We start from the raw sequence: 12,610 nt of genomic DNA, 5'->3' as shown, positions 1-12,610 counted from the left end.
CCAAATGAGAGAATACAATTAAAAAACTTTACAAAATCAGTGCTTGCCCCCTGCAGCGTTGAGATCTGAACAGCTCAATAACTGATGAAAATACTCAAAACCGATGTTTTATCAACATATATTCTCCAGGTTCTAATACTGTTAAAGTAAACTGCAGCAGTCTCCACTGCGGCTGTTTTGGCTCTGTGTAATGGGGCCGTCCCTCCCCTTCTCATAACCTCAAACACATGGTCAGCTCCTATTATTTTAACTGCTTCCAGTGACTTCAGATCTCGCTCGACCTCTGCGTGCAATCAGGAGAAGGAATGGCCACATTAAAAGAACCAGGCCAGCGACAGCTTAGATTACCACAGTTATGAAGGGTTAGATACTACTTTGAAATCTACAAATGTTCATAAATGATCAGTGTCTCTGGGAATAATTTTGGAAGGTTATAAATATCCGAACACACTAAATTTTTTATATTTTAGGTGAATTCTTTACATACATGTGCATGATGAATCTGGTGCCGCAATGACTTTAAAACTCCTGTGTATCTTTTTTCCACTCATGTGGAATACATGGCTGGAAATGATCTTGCTCCTGTTCATACAGAGGTCAAAAGACGTATGATGAGTAGGCTCAGAGGGAGCAGCTGATTTGGTGTCTGAGAACAACAAACAGGTAATGCTTACAACAGCTGTGTGATTATTCACGTGTGTGTAAGAAGGCAGCTACTTCCTGCTGAGTGGGGTTTTCACCAGTACGACTACACTAGTACGACTACTACTATATGCAAGTATATAGTAGCATTTTTATCTTTCACAAAGTCAGATGCACAAACAAACGTGCACTGGATCATATGCATATCAAACGTCATATCAAACATTTACTGGGATCTTGAATCTATTCCTGTATCGCTCTGCTTATAGACTGGCCCTAAATGCTTCCCCAGAAACCTAACCCAACAAAACAGCCCATCGCTCATAAAGACGCCACATGAGTGATGTGAGCAGAGCGAGTTATAGTGATCCTGGGACACACAACTCTTCCCCTTTCTCAAACACACAAATTCCACTGATTTGCGCTCATCTGTGATCTCAGGCAACTGTCACATCAGTTTCAGGGTAGCATTCATAAAATCTTTTCATACACTGGTTTTACATTACCTGTAAAAATGGCAGGGTCTGAAAATAGAAGAGCAGCAGCCTTATTCAACAACAGGCCGTTCATTTCATTCTACTGTCTCATTGCCATTGTTGACAAGCAGCTGCTTTTGAGTTGCAAAGACATAAAATCAATATATTTTTTCTTGTTTGCTGCTGCTGTTAGCGGAGATGGAGGACTGAGTCAATAGTAAGCTGCTGATAATGGTGACACAAAGACAAATGTTTTTTGAGGATAGCTAGCTAATCCAAACCATTGTGCACAATGTCGTGCAATTATATCAAACTGTAAAATCTACGTTATGAGCATGAATATGTTTGTGTGTGAATATGAAAAAGCAGAGATTGAAAGATGGAAAGTATGGAGGTTAATAGGTTTTAATGAAAAAGCTCCCTTGCTTAAAAAGTTAAGATGAAGCTGATGAAGCTGATATTATTTATGAAAAAGAGATCATTTCTTTTGGCTATGACAACTCTTCAGATGTCAGCAGGCTGGCACTCAGCAACACACCCCTCTGTATATCCAACTCTTTCTCAACCCACGTAGTCGGAAGTTACAGAGGCTTCGTCCTCCACACAATGAGATAAATATACTACTCCGCTCTTGCCTGCAGATTTTTCTCATAAAAAAACCCTTTGATAGTTTAGCCATCTGGCCGGAGCCAAAAAAGTCCTCATAAAAGAGGCCCAAATAAGGTCAGGGGTCACTCCCTCCCTAGGTCAGGGGCCCTGGAAGGTTGTTATAGTGGACTTTACTAAAGTTGTCAGCTCAGATCCCCTTGACAAATTAAAGCACATTCTTCTCTTTTTAACAAGTATTCCATTACAGTAAGACTTCTCAAAAGGAAATGTTTATACTTAGTTTCTTAGTGGGGAGGGCAGGGGAAAGACGAGAGGTAGGTTGCACAGATATGGAATATGAACTCACCTTGATGAGAGATAAATTCATTATAATCAAAAAGACTTGTTTTTACAAAACTATCTCAATCTTACAATCAGCCGGTGAGCTACAGCTTGTAGTTTTTCATCAATATTTGATTATCAAAACCTTTCATGTAGAAGATTAGACTTTTTTCTCTTCAGTCCAAAACCATTATCCATATCTGGAAGAGTAAACAGCCTTTACTCAACACATAGTACATTAAAGGTGCAATGACAGCCTGTCATTAACCCTGACCTGCCTGTGTCTCCGTCCAAACGTCCAGAGGATGAAAGTCTTGGGTTGGACTTATCGCACAGACACATTCAGTTGACTGCTGCCTGTGTGTCAGCGCGTAGAATCTGCCCGCTAACATGATACAGACACTGTGAAGTTTAGTATGAGATACAGACTACAGAGATTTCAAACTAATGTTATCTGTTTCAAATGTTAAAATGGTGAATGGGTCCACTAGGAATAGTTTGACATTTTGGGAAATGTGCTTATTCAATTTCTTGCTGAGAGTTAGATGAGAAGATTGATACCACTCTCATGTCTGTGCTGTAAATATGAAGCTAGGACAGAGGACAGAGCCATGCTAACTGTTCCCCCTCTTTTTCCAGTCTTTATGCTAAGCTAAGCTAACCAGCTGCAGGCGCTAGCTTCATACATACCGTACAGACATGAAAATGATGAACTTTTGGCAAGAAAGCGAAAAAGCCTATTTCCCAAAATGTCAAATTATTGCTTTATCAACATAAACATTTATTTGATGGTAAAGAAACATAGGTGCTTCTGAAGGAAAAAACATCTGAAAACTGATCTGGTTTCAAACACCACAACCCAGCTGATTCTTCCAGGGCACAGACTGAAGTAATATCACAGATGAGGTGGGAGAACAGGAGTTGAGCAATGCTACATCTGTCTTTATACCCTATGACTTTCACACACATAAGAATGTATTTGGTTCCACCCCACATGCATTCAAAAACCCATCTGAAACAGTCAAACAAATGCTAAGCATATGACAGCCCCTATGTGACTGTGGGAAGGACTAGACAAAGGCAAGTGTTTTCCACCACACAGCTGCTCCATTGGAAATTTGTCTTGAGCTCATTGTCTTACTCTTTAAAGTGTTAAAGCTCTCGCTCCATGCTCCAGTCGCTTCTTAAGAAAGGTGCTGTTGGATGATACATGGACAGAAGTGTCCAGTTTCAGGGGAAATGGTGAGAGAATTGGTAGGGAACGATGAGCTCCATTAAACACCATTGAAGAAGTGGACCTTGCAAGGCTGTGTGGAGCAATCAATACTGCACAAGCTACGGGTGGGGTATGGGGAGTGAGGCCACACAACACGAAAATCACATAAAGTGTGGGAGAGTGTATCATTTCTTCTGAAAGGCAGTTACAAATGGGATTTTAAATTATTAATTTAAGCAAATGAAAGATCATCAGAATTAAAAGTGGTAATCAGAATTCAATACTTGTAGAATGTATTAATTTAACACTAAAAAATACATGCACAGTGCATGTCTTCATCATTGTCTCATAAAAACCAACATGCCTTCTTTTGTTCCTTTTTCAATGAACTGCTGATGAAAGGTGACAGGGGGGAAACACACTTCAAATTCCATGCAGACAAGAATGCAACGTCTCCAGTTTCTGATAATCAGCATGACTATGAAGGGTGAAAATAAACAAACACTTTTTTTCTCACAGAACTTTTGCCTGAGGGACCCAGGATGAGGAGGGGCTTCATCACAGCACACCATTATTAATCTTTGTTAATTGTAGGCTTCTCCATTCAAACGTCCCACAGCTGTATTTTTCACCATTACGCCTCTGTTTATAGTGGCAGGAAACTGACCTACAATTTTGTTCAGCTACAGTAAAATGGTACAAAAGGTCTTGTATAAACTTCATTAAACTCCTACCGTTTATCAAAATCTACACCTTATGAATATGCAAAAAAAAGTTCAGATTATAAACGAATCCATGAAATAAATGTGTTGATTTGTGAATGCATTCAACAGGAAGGACTTAAACAGCAAAATCAGTTTGGTGATGATTTTTGGATTTTGAAACATTTCACTTACATCAACTTGGCTGTTTACATGTAAGCAGTCGTGTGTCGTCCCCCCCCCCCACACACACACATATTTTGTTTCCCACTGTGCATGAGCACCTGTTTTGCTGTTTCTGATGCACATCTCTAGTTTTTCATGAGCAGTAGGAGGATGTGAAATGTCTTCAGTGCCCATAACACAGCTTGCATTCCATGTGTTGAACAGTGTTGCTATCCTCTTTTGAAGAAGAATGCATCATGGTGGAATAATTGCCCTTACTCCTCTTTGGCCACTTAGTTAAAAGGGATTCAGATGGTTTGGGAACTCTCTCTCTCTCTCTCTCCACCACCCCTCCTCCCATGGGGTAGGGAGAGGAGGAGAACATGAGGGGGATGGTGTATTTGACTTGGGAGAGCTGCAATTGGAAGGGGGTAAGAGCATTTACATAAAAGGCCAAACTAAGTTTTTTTTTTTTTTGCCTTAATTTTTCACCCAGACCACCATTGCTCTAAATTACAGCTGATCCTCCCCCATATCAAGAACTGGTGATAATACTACGGCTGGCATTCCACAGAGATTGCTTGACTTTTCCGATAGAAAGTGACCTGCACAACAGACATGGATATTGGATTATAGTGGCATTTTAGAGGTCACATGATCCTCTTGGCTAAGGATCGTAACGACTTGGCTTCTTGTCACCTCTTGTTGGCAGGGTTGGCTGGCTGCTGGGAGGTCCAAGTGGTCCAGTGCTGGTGTGGTGGGACAAGCCACTGCATGTGGCTGTGGCTTATCAAACCCTACACATGCATGTTCACACACACACACACACACACACACACACACACACACACACACACACACACACACACACACACACACCTACATTGCATTTGTTTAGTGAATCATGGACCAGCAAGCATAACAGGTTTTAGAGTTTTGCAAGTGACATTTGAGGAATATTAGTTTTTGGGGTCATTGTCTAATTGTGTGTTTTGCAGCAGGTTAGTCAGTCAGGAAGTATTCATTACTGCCCACTTCATTTCCTTGCTGGATGTTCAACTCTGCTACTGCTGAAATAAGAAACACACTACGAGTGCCTTTATAAAGTATTCACATCCTCTATTAGGTTAATCAGTTAATTAAAGTTCATTGAAACATATCTTGCTGTTCTAAACACCATAACTTTATGGATCCAAATTTAGGAATTTCCAAAGTTGCTCCTAATCTTTTTGATAGCTGTATTTATCTAGCATTCTGAGGTCTAAGGTTAATTTGACTAATTCATTGTGATTTAGAAGCCTGCGCTGATTCTAGATCTGTCACTTTTATCCATTTAATACAGATAATCTGTTTCAAATATGTTTCTGACATCACCAAGCCTGTAGTATCATGCTCCTGTGATTTTGTCAATCCTATTGAGTCAGTCTTATGTTTGCAACCCCAACCCCCGCAGTGGGGCTAATTAAAACAATTTCAAGGACAAAGGAGGGGAGCCTATTGTATCACACAACCAGCAGTGCAACAGATATGGTGCCAGAGGGGCACAGTTGTCAAGGATTAGCGTCCCCTCGCAGGCGCAGATGGATATATCAGCCTCCCATCACCGGTGATGAGTGTCTGACTAGGACAACTGCCTCCAATGAGCTTTTAGCAGGAATGCAGATGCAGTCAAAAGACTTGAAATGAAATAATGAGCCAACCAGAGCACATGAGAGAAAACAAGAGAATAGGGTCAGTTTCTGATTTACCTGTTCCTCTAAGATTTCTGAAGGCAGACAAAACCTGTTGGCCAAGACATACATTAAGCATATTTAGGTCTTGAACAACAGGTTTTATCAGGCCATGTTTCTTTTCAATCATAATTGTGAAGATGCAATATATGAAATGAAATAAATATGACATTAAAAATAATATTTGCGTTTTCTATCATTTTGTAATTACTTTTAAACGGCGCCACACATACAGAATCTGGTGACACAAGTTTGTTTTATTTATGAAAAACCTCCCAATACCCAGGGTTTTTTTTCACATTCCTGAGCCATGCAGACCCCACCCCCTTCCTAAAACAGAGATCTGCTGGTGACAAATCTTCAAACCAACTTCCTCTCCTTCCTTTCAACTGAAATAATGGCCCAATGAACTGGATTCTCTCTGTCCTGACTCATATCCTGCATGCCATAATATTTATGCTGCCTATTCAGAAGCTGCCCTCATCAAATTGCTACGTCAGTCACACCGCAGGCACTGGCAAACCTCAATACATCCTGACTAATAGTCTGAATATTAGTCAGGGATAGGGTGATATTAGGAACATGGCTTACCGGAGAGTCACTGCAGTAATATAACTTTCCATATACATTTATTGTTGTTTTCCACTTCGATGACCACAGCTGCCTGACTGAACTGAATAAGCGCATTAATCTGGGCAGGAATCTTACAAACTGAGGTGTTGACAGTGACCGTCTCATCCATGCTTTTAAGGCATTGTTGTTATCTCTGTGGCCAGGCCATACTTATCTCACAGAAGGAACTGTATGTGAGCAGAAACAAAAGGCTTGATTGAGTGCATTCCCCAAAAGGTGTTGGGTTACATGGGCCTGGTCTATTTAATAGATGATATCTGTCTGAGGGGACTTTGCTATGTGATCTTTATCACTTGGCTTTTTGAGAAATGGTGCATCATTCATAAACTAATTAATTATCTGGCATGAAGTTGTGATAACAGGAAATACCCAGAGGCTGTGTTGTGGGTCAGCCACGAATCAGGGTAACATTAGGGAAGAGTTTGGGATGACATATTTTGTAATTGCTAATAAAAAAAAGTATTCAACAATACATAATTTATCAGTTTTAAGCAAGAATCTTCAAAGAAGTCACATTTAACCAAGACACCTTCAGTGTCCACAGTAAAAAGCATTTACATTTCCATTTGAAGAAAATAAATCTCATCCATAAGTGATTGTACATCCATACATAGAGCCACATGGCCCCTACTTGATTTAAAAAAGTCACAATAATGCAATTAGCCTAACAAAGAAAATGGTAATCCATGAGCCAGTATGAGTGCATGGGTGGGATGCATCTTTAATGACCTAAGAATGCTTCTGAGGAATTTTCACACCAATAAGCTCCAGGAGAGCCAGACTAAAACTTAGCCAGCAAAACACATTCATATAGTGCTAATCTCTGTGTGGTGCAACTGAAAAAACAAAAACTTCTCGCATTCAAAAGCACACACTTAACAAAGGCCTACTTCCTCTGTTTCAGTCACAGGTTAAAATGTAAAATTTAAATATGATTCTAAACCACAACCCATTCATTCAATGGTGTGAAAATCTGCAAACCAGTCATTCACGCATTCTGTATTTACAGATATCAGTAACAGTATGTGACATTATCAGACCACCAGCAGATTCATAGCTGGGGGTGGAATCGCATATGCTAATAAAGCAGATGTCCACAGTCCTCAACACATTCCAGGCAGCCTATAAAAACAAAGTGTCTTTCTTCCCCAAGGAGCTGAGCCCCATCTCTGACTGTCTCCAACAGCCACAAAGCTTCATATAAACATGTAGTGTTATAACCTGATGATCCCAGCAATGCTCTGCCCCTCCCTGCCACTGTCTCTAAAACAACTGCAACAATTTGATCCCTTCAGACTACATTTTGGGATTACTTTGTGTGTTTGGCCAAGGTGTGGGCCCTTGTCTGAAAACTTTCCATGACACTGGAAGTTTCGGGCCACATCTCTGTGTCTCTGTTGTCCACTGTGCCCGACTCCCGCTGAATTCATCAGCCATTGTTTTCTCTGCACAGGCATTTATGATGTCACTGCAAACATAAGCTTTGTCCTCAGATGAAGGATCAGCCAGGGTTCGTGCCCTTATGGGGTCAAACAAACAGCAAATATGGACAGGCTATGACTTAGATCATGGGGTTGGGTGGACATTATGGTGGCAGTAAGAGAACTTCATTTAAGGGGAAAAAAAGAATGGGCACCAATAGGGATGGACGCAAAGCATTATTATTATTTTTTTACTGGTAACAACAAAAAAAGAAGCGACTCCTTTTGTAACCGCGTTAGTTACGCTCATAGTACTACTTGAAAAAGCATAGCTTTAATCTTATCTTCTCCCTCTGCCCCCATCACTATCCCCTCTCTCCATTCCAGTGGAACACCACATCATATCAAAATGAAAACAAGAACATGTCCCTCAGTGCACTAGTGTAGTCATCACCAGTGAGGAAAAGGATACACAGTAGAATCAAGATACCACAGCAGTTATGAAAATAAAATATTTCTTGACTGTTTGCGTGAGAAAAACATTTTCTTTTTTCCTCCACAATGTTTGTGAATTGGGATTTGCTGGAAACAGATATGATAAAAAGACTTAATATCAACTTTCCTGTAAAAATGCTAAAAAAAAAAAAAAAAAACAATATTGCAGTGTTAATCTTTTGAGAATCAACATTAATCCATATTACTCACACTGCTTTTCTAATCGCTCCACATCCACCCTGGATTTCTTTTTTTTTTTTTCAGATTGCATAAGAATGAATTTGTGCGCAGCAGTATCTGTGTGCATTAGTGCTTTGAAAGCAGGCAAGGTAAACACAGACTTAAGCACATACACATGCATGTGCACACACACACACACACGCACACACACACAACAATGGCTTGTATCTGTAAAGATCCAATTTCCATCATGTTTGTTTTCTTAGGATAAGGCATGTGTGAACAAAGAAAATATTGTGCTTGCTCATAGCCATCTGTTGAAACCACAGGAATTTCTAAAATCGTAAATAGGTGTCTTTTGTTATGCAACAAGTTTAATTGGAACAGTGTCCTAACACTGGCCACTAACTGAGATAACACATAAGTATTAATTTAAAAGTTAAATGTTTGAATTGTTAATCCCACCAGGTGCTAACACTTTATTTGCCTGAAAATGAAAGCAACTAGTATGGCCTCATTCTAAATGGCCACACAATCCTACAGAACCACATTCATCTGTATTGTTATAATCGGCTTTACTATTCCAGTTTGTCACAGTGGTAACAAATTATTGAATGATGAAGAACAATCTAATCACTCTATGATGGCAGGCTGGCAATGAAAACAAATGTTGAACCACACAAAACTGACTGTCAAACTATGAGAATGTGCAGAGAAAACACAAAGCAACATGCTAACATGTGAGCACGATCAGAGGCTGTCACAAAACTGAGCATAAAAAAAACAAATCCTGTATCTGTGCAGAGCTAAACCTGAAGGCACAAGACTAACACTTAGCCAGTGTTCCCAGTGCAACTTGCATCCCACAAAATATGGAATAAAAGACAACAACTGAGCGATTGTTCCCGCTTCAATACATGGCACCATGTGAACGGTCAAAACCATGCAAACATTCATTTGTTTAGGGTTCGTGGCACAGAAACAGGGCAGGGAAACAATGACTAAATGTCTTTGTTACTGAATCACAAAAGCTGATAGCTGGTTATTTGCATTCACGAGATCACACTCAGCGCTCATTGCTAAATGGTGAAACCCATATCGTTATAAAGGACATTGTTATAAAAGGCACTGGCTCTGTGTTGGAGAGCGGGAGATACTGTAGCATTCCTTTAGCCATTAAAGGACTTTTATGGGCTCACTCCAGCCATGCCTATTGGCTCAAAATTATACTTATTTTTCTGCCCCCCGAGGACTGGTTTAAAACTGCTGCTTTCAATCATAAAGAAACAACAACAAAAGAGCCTGTCCAGATAATGCTTCCTGACAACCCAGACAAAAAAGACAAAAACAGCACCCTAAACACTCAAATGAATACCACAAAAAGGTGACAAACCAGAATTTGACCTAAAGTTATGCTATTGATTCCACTCTTGGACCACACAATAGCCTAATAATGTCTTAGCAAATAATCACATTGCATTCAGAAAGGCAAATTAAAATGTCTTATTGTTACATGGCTGTAAAAGGCTGATCAATTAGCTCTATCATCTTGTATTTCTATCACACAGACAAAAAGAATGGAACAGAGAGAAGATAAAAGCCCCAGTGTACTGAGAAATCAAAAACTCACTTAAGATGTCAATAGTGTCACAGCGAAAAGACGCCTGCACTGGAAAACAAATCCATATTAATACTTTACCAATCAGTTAATTTCATTAAGGCATTCAATGCCATCTACTGATGGGATAGCAAATTGTGTGCAAACAAAGCAAAGGTCAGAAATGTATTGTTGAACCGAGTGACAGATTGTACCCGGAGGAGTGCAGTGTGAAGAACAGTTTGCACTCAGTGGCTGTCGATTTATAACCACCTCTGAGGAAAGAAATTAACTGAATACTGAATTCATTAAAGTTTATTTTACAGCCCTTTGACATGTTCACACTATTTAAAGTACCTACCCTCTTCTGCTAATGCTTATGTATTGATGTAGTTCTGGTTGTTGTCCTTCTATCACCTGGTCCTCTCTGGATCTATTTATGTCCAGAAGGAATGCATCACAACTTACGATTTCTTTAAGCAGCTGTGAGTGGAAATTGCTTTTTGGGGAGTCATTTATGACCCCATTCAAAGGCTGACATCTCAAACACAGGAAGGAAGGAACTGAGAAGTGCTATACAGTATCAACAGGTCCGTTTAAAAACTCCTGCTACCTTTCTGAAAAAAAAAAAACTTTTAACCAAAACAAACCTTTAAGATTTCATCATAGAATGGATGTGATTTCTTTTAAAAAAACAACAACTAAGTGCTTAAAAACAAGGTGTGACGAACCCCACCATTCATTCATTATTCCTCCATCTGCATGATTCTAACATTTCACTCTCTACAACAGTTCAAACTCATCCCCCGAAGCAAAGCTCTAAAGATGTTGTAGCCCATAGAAAAAGCACTTAACCCAGCCATGATGTCACATGTGGAACAGGAGAGGGGGGGAAATGGGCTCTCCTCCTCCTCAAGGGTGCTCAGGATTAGGGCCGGGAAGTCTGTTAGATAATAGATCAAAGAGATACACCAGAGAGCACTTCTTGCTTTTCCCACATAATGCTCATCTTCATACATAATGGAATTTCAAGAGTTGTTTTCGCAATTCCACCTGAAGATCAGGCGACAGATTTTGGTCCTGGAATCACACACAATGTCCAAAAGGGTCACCACTGACACCACGGATCATTGGTGTGATTATAATATAAATTTGAGCTTGAGTGCAGGTACTGACAATGCAAGAGCATAACTTATCCCAGTCCAGACCCACCAAAGAATCCAAGCACTGTGCTCTTTATGAATGGATTGCATTCTTCACTCTTCACTTGCTTTATGTTCCTGAATGTGAAGCACTTCTTAGTTATTAATTGTGAGCAGCAGCGCAAACAAAATATCTACTGCAACTTGAAGGAGTAACGTTTCCATTTTTCTCTTGTAAATTTCAGACTTAAGAGGAGATATGCTCATTTATCCTAAATTTAGGATTTGAATTGCTGATATATAGCAGACATTCTTCAGCCAGTTCAGCGGCGGACAAAGTATTCAGATCTGTTAGTAAAAGTAGCAATACCTCAAATTTAAAAATACTCTGTTACAAGGAAAAGACCTGCAAATGGTTTACTGAAGTATAAGTACGAAAGAATTGTCAACAAAATGTAAAATGTAGGTAACAAAATCAGCCTACCAGCACCTCCAAAGCTCATCAATTAACACATTATATCTTGTATTTTTTTTTTTTTTTTGCAGTTTTACTCTTCTTACCTTTAGACAGAACCAGGCTAGACATTTCCCTCCGTTTCCATTCTCTGCGCTACACTAAGCTAACTGGGCTGCTGGCTGTAGCTTCTTATTTAAACAGACGGACATGAGTGATATCAATTTTCTCATCTAACTCTAGACAAGAAAGCAAATACGTGTATTTCTCAATCTGTTCCTTTAATCTGCCAAGTAACTAGTAGCTACAGCTGTCAGATAAATGTAGAGTAAAAAAAATTAAATATCGCCCTCATAAATGCAGTAAAGTGGAAGTGGAAGTAGCATAAAATGGTATGAAAAGTTTCTCTAAATTGTACTTAAGTACTTAGATACATTCCACCACTGATTGTTTCACAGCGAGAAAATGTATAACTGTAAGTACTGCCACTCACAGGCAATAAATGGATATAACAGAATAAAAGGCATCATTACAAGGTAAAAGATGAGTTATCATATATAATACATCACAACATCTTATATGTATAACAACAAAAGGGGCATGGTCTTTATATTCATCTGCTATTTGTTGTGAGTACAATTTCCTTTTCCAGCAGAAGACAGTTCCCCTTCTGAAAAACAAACCAGCTCTGAGGTGAAACCTCAGCACTGGCAAAGAGTTATTCAACAAACAACTTCATCTGAGTTCGTGGCCATGCTGAGCCAGAAAATATAGGAGTCTGCATCAGTAGGGCCATTAGTGCTGAGGGACGAGAAAGAAATCAATGGT

The sequence above is a fragment of the Siniperca chuatsi genome, linkage group LG10 (assembly GCF_020085105.1).
Source record: "Siniperca chuatsi isolate FFG_IHB_CAS linkage group LG10, ASM2008510v1, whole genome shotgun sequence".
Lineage (NCBI taxonomy): Eukaryota > Metazoa > Chordata > Actinopteri > Centrarchiformes > Sinipercidae > Siniperca > Siniperca chuatsi.
Note: the sequence above shows the minus strand (reverse complement) of the source record.